This window comes from Theropithecus gelada, chromosome 4, assembly GCF_003255815.1.
Source record: "Theropithecus gelada isolate Dixy chromosome 4, Tgel_1.0, whole genome shotgun sequence".
Taxonomy (NCBI): Eukaryota; Metazoa; Chordata; class Mammalia; order Primates; family Cercopithecidae; genus Theropithecus; species Theropithecus gelada.
This window is the reverse complement of record NC_037671.1, coordinates 72,159,652-72,168,634: the sequence shown is the minus strand read 5'-3', so window position 1 is coordinate 72,168,634 and position 8,983 is coordinate 72,159,652.

Here is an 8,983-nt window from a genome sequence, read left to right as displayed (position 1 = left end):
TTTTTGTATTTTTAGTAGAGACGGGGTTTCACCATGTTAGCCAGGATAGTCTCGATCTCCTGACCTTGTGATCCGCCCGCCTCGGCCTCCCAAAGTGCTGGGATTACAGGCTTGAGCCACCGCGCCCGGCCTACTTTGCACTTTTCACACTTGAAGTTTTATGTGATAAAACATTGGTTACCTGCAGTTCATTCTCCCTCCTTGGAAAGTGGAACATTGCTGAGCTCTATCAAAACGAGAGAAGTATGTAAAAGGGACCAGAATCATGTAGCATGCTTTGAACAGCAAATAACAGGAAACACTGGTCCAGTTGGATGTTAGGAAAGCACTGTATTATTGCCAATAGCAGGCATTCCACGCATATTAAGCCAAGGGCTCCCTTTCCACCTTGTGTTGGCTTCCTCTTCAGGCTGGTAGCAAAATACTTGTAGCCGTTTCCAAAATCATATCCCGTCATAAACACCAGGAGAAGGAAAGAAGATATGAGTCCTTTTTTGTGTCTCTTTTCAGAAATAAGACAACCCCTCTGCTGGAAGCCTCCTTTAGGTTTCACTCCATTTCAAAACTGGGACATGTGCCATTTCCTAAAGCAATCACTGGCAAGGGGAATGGGATTATCATGATTAGTCTAATCACCTGGAGTTAAATTGATGTTAGAAGTTAGTGTCCCTCAGCACTAAACAGGATTCTATTTTTCTATGTTTTGACATCATCTGGCAGTTGAAAAACTGCAACTGTCAGCCAGAGATTGACAGAGTGATAGAGCTACTGAATAAGAAATGGATTTATGACCTGGGAACATGGGCAGCCATGCTAAATGAAACCCATAAAATCAAAACTGCCAAATTCTCATAGACATCTATTTGTTCAAGTATAAGGAATCCTGAGAAACTCATGTAGGATGCAATAGAAACTATATTTCATTTGAGTGCATATTTGTTAGCGTAGTCCTGTTTTTTAAATGCTCTATTGCCAGGCATGGTGTCTCACGCCTGTAATCTCAGCACTTTGAGAGGCTGTGGATCACTTGAGGCCAAGAGTTCGAGACCCCAGCATAGATAACATGGTGGATCTAGTATCTACTAAAAATACAAGAGTTAGTTGGGCGTGATGGTGCGTGCCTGTAGTCCCAGCTACTCGGGAGGCTGAGGCAGGAGAATCACTTGAACCTGGGAGGTGCAGAATGCAGTGAGCTGAGATGGTGCCACTGCACTCCAGCCTGGGCGACAGAGTAAGACTCTGTTTCAAATAAATAAATAAATAAATAAATACTGTACAATGAGGCTGGGTGCAGTGCCTCATGCTGTAATCCTGGTGATTTGGGAGGCTGAGGCAGGAGGGTCACTTGAGTACAGGAGTTTGAGACGTCAGTGAGCTATGATTGCGCCACTACTCTCTGGCCTGGGCAATAGGACAAGACCCTGTCTCTAACCTCAGAACAAAACAAGAAAAACAAAACCAAAAACCCCTCTACCATCAGAAAATTATTGACACTTTTGGTTTCCGATGTGCATGTCTTGCTGTGAGTCCACATCCAGCAGGGACAGGTAAAGCTAAGAGAACCAGGGCTCCTCCCTCTCCTTCCTGTGTGTATGCACCCTCCCATGAATACACGAAATAAAGATGATTACTTACTCTATGTGTTACACTTGCAAATCTTGCCTTTTTTATTGCTCTACAATATGAGGTAACCAAGATTGTACATAAGTAGTATTAGACAACTCGCTGCACACTATCTCTGACTCTGTGTTGTCCTATGTGGTACTTAGGATAATATTATTTTCATAATTATGCATGAATAATTTTTCTAGGGCCACCAGCTGGTCCTAGCTGGCTGCCTTCTCCTCCACCCCTGATGACTACATATGTGGTTTGTTATTTTTCAAAGATAAGTTTTGTAAAACTTGTATTTTAGATTTTGGGGCACATGTGGAGGTTTGCTACATAGGTAAGCTTGTATCACGGAGTTTGTTGTACAGATTATTTCATCACCCAGGTATTAAGCCCATTACCCACTATTTATCTTTTCTGCTTCTTTCCCTTTTCTTACCCTCCACCCTCAAGTAGAACTCAGTGTCTGTTGTTTACTTCTTTGCATTTATGAGTTCTCATCATTTGGCTCCCACTTGTGAGAACACACAATATTTGGTTTTCTCTTCCTGTGTTAGTTTGCTAAGGATAATGGCCTTCAGCCCCATCCATGTTCCTGCAAAATATATTATCCTGTTCTTTCTTATGGCTGCATAGTATTCCATGGTGTATATGTACCAAATTTTCTTTATCCAATCTGTCACTGATGGGCATTTAGGTTGATTCTGTCTTTGCTATCATGAACAGAGCTGTAATGAACATTCATGTGCATATATTTTTATGGTAGAATGATTTATATTCTTCTGGATATATACCCATTAATGGGATTCCTGGGTCAAATGGTACTTCTGCTTTTAGCGGTTTGAGGAATCACCATACTGCTTTCCCAATGGTTGAACTAATTTACACTCCCACCAACAGTGTATAAGTGTTCCCTTTTTTTCTGCAATCTCGCTGGCATTGTTTTTTTTTTTTTTTGAGTTTTTTTTTTTTTTTCAGATGGAGTCTCGCTCTGTTGCCCAGACTGGAGTACAAAGGTGCGAACTCAGCTCCCTGCTACCTCCGCCTCCTGGGTTCAAGCAATTCTCTGCCTCAGCCTACCAAGTAGCTGGGATTACAGGTGCCCGCCGCCATGCCCAGTTTATTTTTGCATTTTTGTTAGAGACAGACTTTCACCATGTTGGCCGGCCTTGTCTCAAACTCCTGACCTCAGGTGATCTGCCCGCCTTGGCCTCCCTAAGTGTTGCCATTATAGGTGTGAACTACCATGCCAGGCCACATGTATGTCTTTTGAAAAGTGTCTACTCACGTCTTTTGTTCACGTTTTAATGGAGTTGTTTTTCTCTTGTAAATTCGTTTAAGTTCCTTATCCGTGCTGAATATTAGACCTTTGTCAGGTGCTGTGATAGTTAATATTAAGTGTCAACTTGATTGTGTTTAAGGATGCAAAGTATTGTTTCTAGGTGTGTTTGTGAGGGTGTTGCCGAAGGAGATAACATTTGAGTCAGTGTACTGGGAAAGGCAGACCCACCCTCAATCTGGGTGGACACCATCTAATCAGCTGCCAGTGCGGCCAGAATAAAAGCAGGCAGGAGAATGTCGAAAGAGTAGATTAGTCTTCTGGCCTACAATTTTCTCCCGTGCTGGATGCTTCCTGCCCGCGAACATCAGACTCCAAGTTCTTCAGCTTAGGGACTCGGACTGGCTTCCTTGCTCCTCAGTTTGCAGACAGCCTATTGTGGGACCTCACCTTGTGATCGTGTGAGTTACTACTCCTTAATAAACTCTTTATATATTCATCTATCCTATAGTTCTGTCCCTCCAGAGAACCCTGATGAATATAGATGCATAGTTTGCAAATATTTTCTGTAGGTTGTCTTGACAGTTTCTTTTCTTTTTTTTTTTGAGACGGAGTCTCACTCAGTCGCCCAGGCTGGAGTGCAGTGGCACTATCTTGGCTCAGTGCAAGCTCTGCCTCCCAGGTTCATGCCACTCTCCTGCCTCAGTGTCCCGAGTAGCTGGGACTACAGGCGCCACCACACCCGACTAATTTTTTGTATTTTCAGTAGAGACGGGGTTTCACCGTGTTAGCCAGGATGGTCTCCATCTCCTGACCTTGTGATCCACCTGCCTCGACCTCCCAAAGTGCTGGGATTACAGGCGTGAGCCACCGCACCCATCCTCTGTTGACAGTTTCTTTTGCTGTGCAGAAGCTCTTAAGTTTAATTAGATCCCACTTGTTAATTTTTGCTTTTGTTGCCATTACTTTGGTGTCTTGGTCAAGAATTCTTTGCTCTTTCCTATGTCCAGGATGGTATTGCTTAGGTTGTCTTCCAGGGTTTATATAGTTTTGAGTTTTATGTTTAAGTCTTTGACCCATCAAAGATAATTTTATTTTTCTTTTTTCTTTCTTTTTTGAGACGGAGTTTCGCCCTTGTTGCCCAGGCTGGAGTGCAATGGCGCGATCTTGGCTCACGGGAACCTCTGCCTCCTGGGTTCAAGCAATTCTCCCATCTCAGCCTCCTAAGTAGCTGGGATTATAGGCATGTGCCATCACGCCAGGCTAATTTTGTATTTTTTTTAGTAGGGACGGAATTTCTCCTTGCTAGTCAGGCTAGTCTCCAACTCCCAACCTCAGGTGATCCATCTGCCTTGGCCTCCCAAAGTGCTGGGATTACAGGTGTGAGCCACCGTGCCCAGCCAAAAGTAATTTTTGATGTTGAATCTGATTTTTCTCTTTAAGAAACTGGGTCTCCCTCTGTCACCCAGGCAGAAGTGCAGTGACATGATTATAGCCTACTGTAACCTTGAACTTCTAGGTTCAAGCAATCCTCCTGCCCTAGCTCCTGAATAGCTGGAATTACAGGTGAGAGCCACCAAGTTGGTGAATATGATTTTTCCTTAGTGCAAGTCAACGAATCTGATTTTTCCTTAACGTTTTAGCACAGAAGTTAAATGGTTGCTTAATTTTACCAAAAAGGTAATATTTGAGAATATTTTTATCAACATGTACACAAAGCTACCTAGAAAATTAGCTTTCTCAGTAGAAATCCAAGCACCCTGATAATACTGGTGTCACTTATGAATAAATGTTTTGAAACTTAGCTTTTTTTTTTTTTTGGCCTCCCAACATAAAGCCATACAAGGAAACTTCAGGAAATTAATAATTTATTTATAATTTTTTTTCTTCAAAAAACCTTTCAAAGTTCAGACACTAACACTGATGTGCAATATCAAATAGCTCTGCAGGACAGATGGAAACAGGAAAAGTCAGATGATTGGCACTCAAAAGCAACAGCAATTAAGCAGTTGAAAGAGGATTGGATTGTTGGTTAATATTTGTCTATTTGAAAGAATCAAGTTGGAGATGTAACTTCTTGCAAGAAGGAGATTAAGTCACACTTGATGCTTCCCCTCACTGACCAACGGACTGGGCTATCTTGTTAACTCTCTTTTCTGTTTAATTGCATTCTGTACTCTAATTTTCTCAGAGTGTAAACACACACACACACACACACACATATAATATATACATATATAGATATACAAACATTATATATATATAAATTTTTTTTTTTTTTTTGAGACAAAGTCTCACTTTGTTGCCCAGGCTGGAGTGCAGTGGCATGATCTTAGGTCACTGCAACCTCCGCCTCCTGGGTCCCAGCAATTCTCCTGCCTCAGCCTCCAGAGTAGCTGAGATTATAGGCATGTGCCACCACTCCTGGCTACTTTTTTGTCTTTTTAGTAGAGACAGGGTTTCACCATGTTGGCCAGGCTGGTCTCGAACTCCTGACCTTAGGTGATCCACCCGGCTCGGCCTCTCAAAGTGCTGGGATTACACGCGTGAGCCACCGTGCTCAGTCTCAGAGTGTATATTCTGTCTTATTTTCACCCCTGGACAGAAGAAAATCTGTTTATTTCACCCCACTTCTTTCCTCTAAGAAAAGGCAATTCTCTCTAGGAGGAAAAAGAAAACCAGGAAGAAGGAGAGAGGAAGGAGGGGAAATAAGGGAAGATGAGAGAGAGAGAGAAAAAAAAAAGTAGAACATCAGATTAAAGTAGAAGACAGAGGAGAGAGGGGAAGGAAAGAGGGAGCAGGAAGCGGGATGCTCCAAACTCTCAATCTTGGGACTGTGCAAAATGATTTTCCAGGAGATGCACATGTGGTATCATATTTCTCACAATAGTCCACCTGGGGTCCCCTCCTCAGGTCTGTCTCCCACTACCAAAACCCAGTATAGCCAGTCTCGCTGCCTTACCTGGAGGGAGGACCAGGACCTGGTGCCAGGTCTGGGACTCCACTGCTGTCCCTGAACAGACTCATTTGAGGCATTCACATTTCCCTCCACTCTTGGGGGAACAGCCTGCAACAGGAAAGGAGTGTGTGGTGTGAGTGTTTTTCCAGGGTCACCAGTTGGTCCTGGCTGACTGCACCCCCCTCCCCGACTACAGACACTTCTTTGAGGCACAGATCTCCTCTGTCGGTTGAGGGGCCTATGGGTGTTACTCGGGGAGCAGGCTCGGGGGTGGGTAACTGCTGTTGCTGCTGCCGCAGCTGCAGGAAGAAGGTGGAAAGACGCTGTGGGGCGTACTCAGTCTGGAATCTGATTTTTTTGTTTGTTTGTTTTTTGCTTTTTGTTTTTTTGGACAGGGTCTTACTCCATTCCCCAGGCTGGCCCGCAGTAGTGCAATCTCAGCTCACTGCAACGTCTGCTTCCTTGGTTCAAGCGATTCTCACCTCAGCCTCCAGAGTAGGTGGGACGACAGGCGTAGGCCACCACGCCGGGCTACTTTTTGTAGTTTTGGTAGAGATGAGGATTTGTCATGCTGCCCAGGGTGGTCTCAAACTCCTCAGCTCAAGGAGGTCAGCTGCCTTGGCCTTCCTAAGTGCTGGGATTACAGGTGTGAACCACCTTGCCTGGCTAGAATTTGATTTTTAAAAACTTTTTTTTGAGTCTGGGCACCATGGCTCACGCCTATATTCCCAGAAATTTGGGAGGCCGAGGTGGGCGGATCACCTGAGGTCGGGAATTTGAGACCAGCCGGTCCAACACGATGAAACCCTGTCTCTACTAAAAATAGAAAATTAGTTGGTCTTGGTGGTACACACCTGTAATCTCAGCTGCTGGGGAGGCTGAGGCAGAATTGCTTGAACCTGGGAGGCAGAAGTTGTGGTGAGCCGAGATCGTGCCATTGCACTCCAGCCTGGGTAACAAGAGCAAAACTCCATCTCAAAAAAAAACAAAAAAACAAAAAAAAACACCCCACAACCCACCAAAAAAACCTTTTTTTTTTTAGAGCCACTTGCCCAAAATCTTAAAATAAAAAATCCTGATGACTCTGTCTTCAAAACAAATCCCAAATTCATACATTTCAATTGCTAGTACTCTAGTTTAAAACCTATTTTCTTAATTCTTTTTTCAAAAATTCAGGCCCAGTCTAGGTGTGTTGGCTGGTGTATGTAATCCCAACGCTTTGGGAGTCCGAGGTGGGTGTACCACGTGATGTCAGGAGTTCGAGACCAGCCTGGCCATCATGGTAAAACCCCATCTTTACTAAAAATACAAAAATTGGCCGGGCACAGTGGCTCATACCTGTAATCCCAGCACTTTGGGAGGCTGAAGTGGGTGGATAACCTGGAATTCAAGACCAGCCTGACCAACATGGCGAGACCCTGTCTCTACTGAAAATACAAAAATTAGCTGGGCATGGTGGCCTGTGCCAGCTACTTGGAGGCTGAGGCAGGAGAATTGCTTGACCCTGGGAGGTGGAGGTTGCAGTGAGCCGAGATCACGACATTGCACACCAGCCTGGGCGACAGGAGTGAAACTCCATCTCAAAAAAAAAAAAAAAGAAGAAAAAAGAAGAAATACGGCTGGGCGCGGTGGCTCAAGCCTGTAATCCCAGCACTTTGGGAGGCCGAGACGGGCGGATCACGAGGTCAGGAGATCGAGACCATGCTGGCTAACACGGTGAAACCCCGTCTCTACTAAAAAAATACAAAAAATTAGCCGGGCGAGGTGGCGGGCGCCTGTGGTCCCAGCTACTCGGGAGGCTGAGGCGGGAGAATGGCGTGAACCCGGGAGGCGGAGCTTGCCGTGAGCTGAGATCCGGCCACTGCACTCCAGCCTGGGCGACAGAGCGAGACTCCGTCTCAAAAAAAAAAAAAAAAAAAAAGAAAGAAAAAAGAAGAAATACAAAAAGTAGCCAAGTGTATGCACCTGTAGTCCCAGCTACTTGGAAGGCTGAGGTGCAAGTTGAGCCCAGGCAGTTGAGGGTACTGTGAGCCAAGATTTTGCACTCCAGCTTGGGCAACAGAATGACTCTGCTTCCAAAAATAAATAAATAAATAAATAAATAAATAAATAAAATAAATAAAATAAGTAAATAATTAAATGAAATTCAGGCCCAAAGTCCAAAATGTTCAAACTATTAAGATGTCTTTTACTGAATTTCTTGCAATGACCACTGTAAATAAAAATATTTGCACTTTTAATTTTACTAAAGGAAAAATTAAAGGAATATTCAATTTTGCTTGACATTCTCTAAATTTTGAGTACTCAAATATACTATGAGTTTTCTTTTTTTTTTTTTTTTTTGAGATGGAGTCTTGCTCTGTCCCCTAGGCTGGAGTGTAGTGGCGTGATCTCGGCTCACTGCAAGCTCCGCCTCCCGGGTTCAGGCCATTTTCCTGCCTCAGCCTCCTGAGTAGCTGGGACTACAGGCGCCCACCACCGCACCAGGCTAATTTTTTGTATTTTTAGTAGAGACGGGGTTTCACCGTGGTCTCCATCTCCTGACCTTGTGATCCGCCGGCCTCGGCCTCCCAAAGTGCTGGGATTACAGGTGTGAGCCACCGCGCCCGGCCGAGTTTTCTTTTGGTTACCAAACTAAGAATAACATAAAAAAACTGATAAGTCAAAATCAAAGTTAGGTTTTCCTAGGTTAATTATAATAAAATGTGTACTTTTTTTTCGATGAAGTCTCACTCTGTCACCCAGGCTGGAGTACAGTGGCACGATCCCTGCTCGCTGCAACCTCTGCCTCCTGGGTTCAAGCGATTCTCCTGCCTCAGTTCAAGTGATTCTCTTGCCTCAGTCTCCGGAGAGGCCGGGATTACAGGCATGCGCCACGTGCCTGCCTAATTTTTGTATTTTTGTATTTTTAGTGGAGACAGGTTTTCACCACGTTGGCCAGGATGGTCTTGAACTCCTGACCTCAAGTGATCCACCCACCTTGGTCTCTCAAAGTGTTGGGATTATAGGCATGAGACACCACACCTGGCAAATGACATATACTTCTAAAGTTAAAATACCCTCTTGTTTATTATACAGTGACATATAACTGTTAACGTGTTGATTTTTTTTTTTTTTTTTTTTTTTTTTTTTTG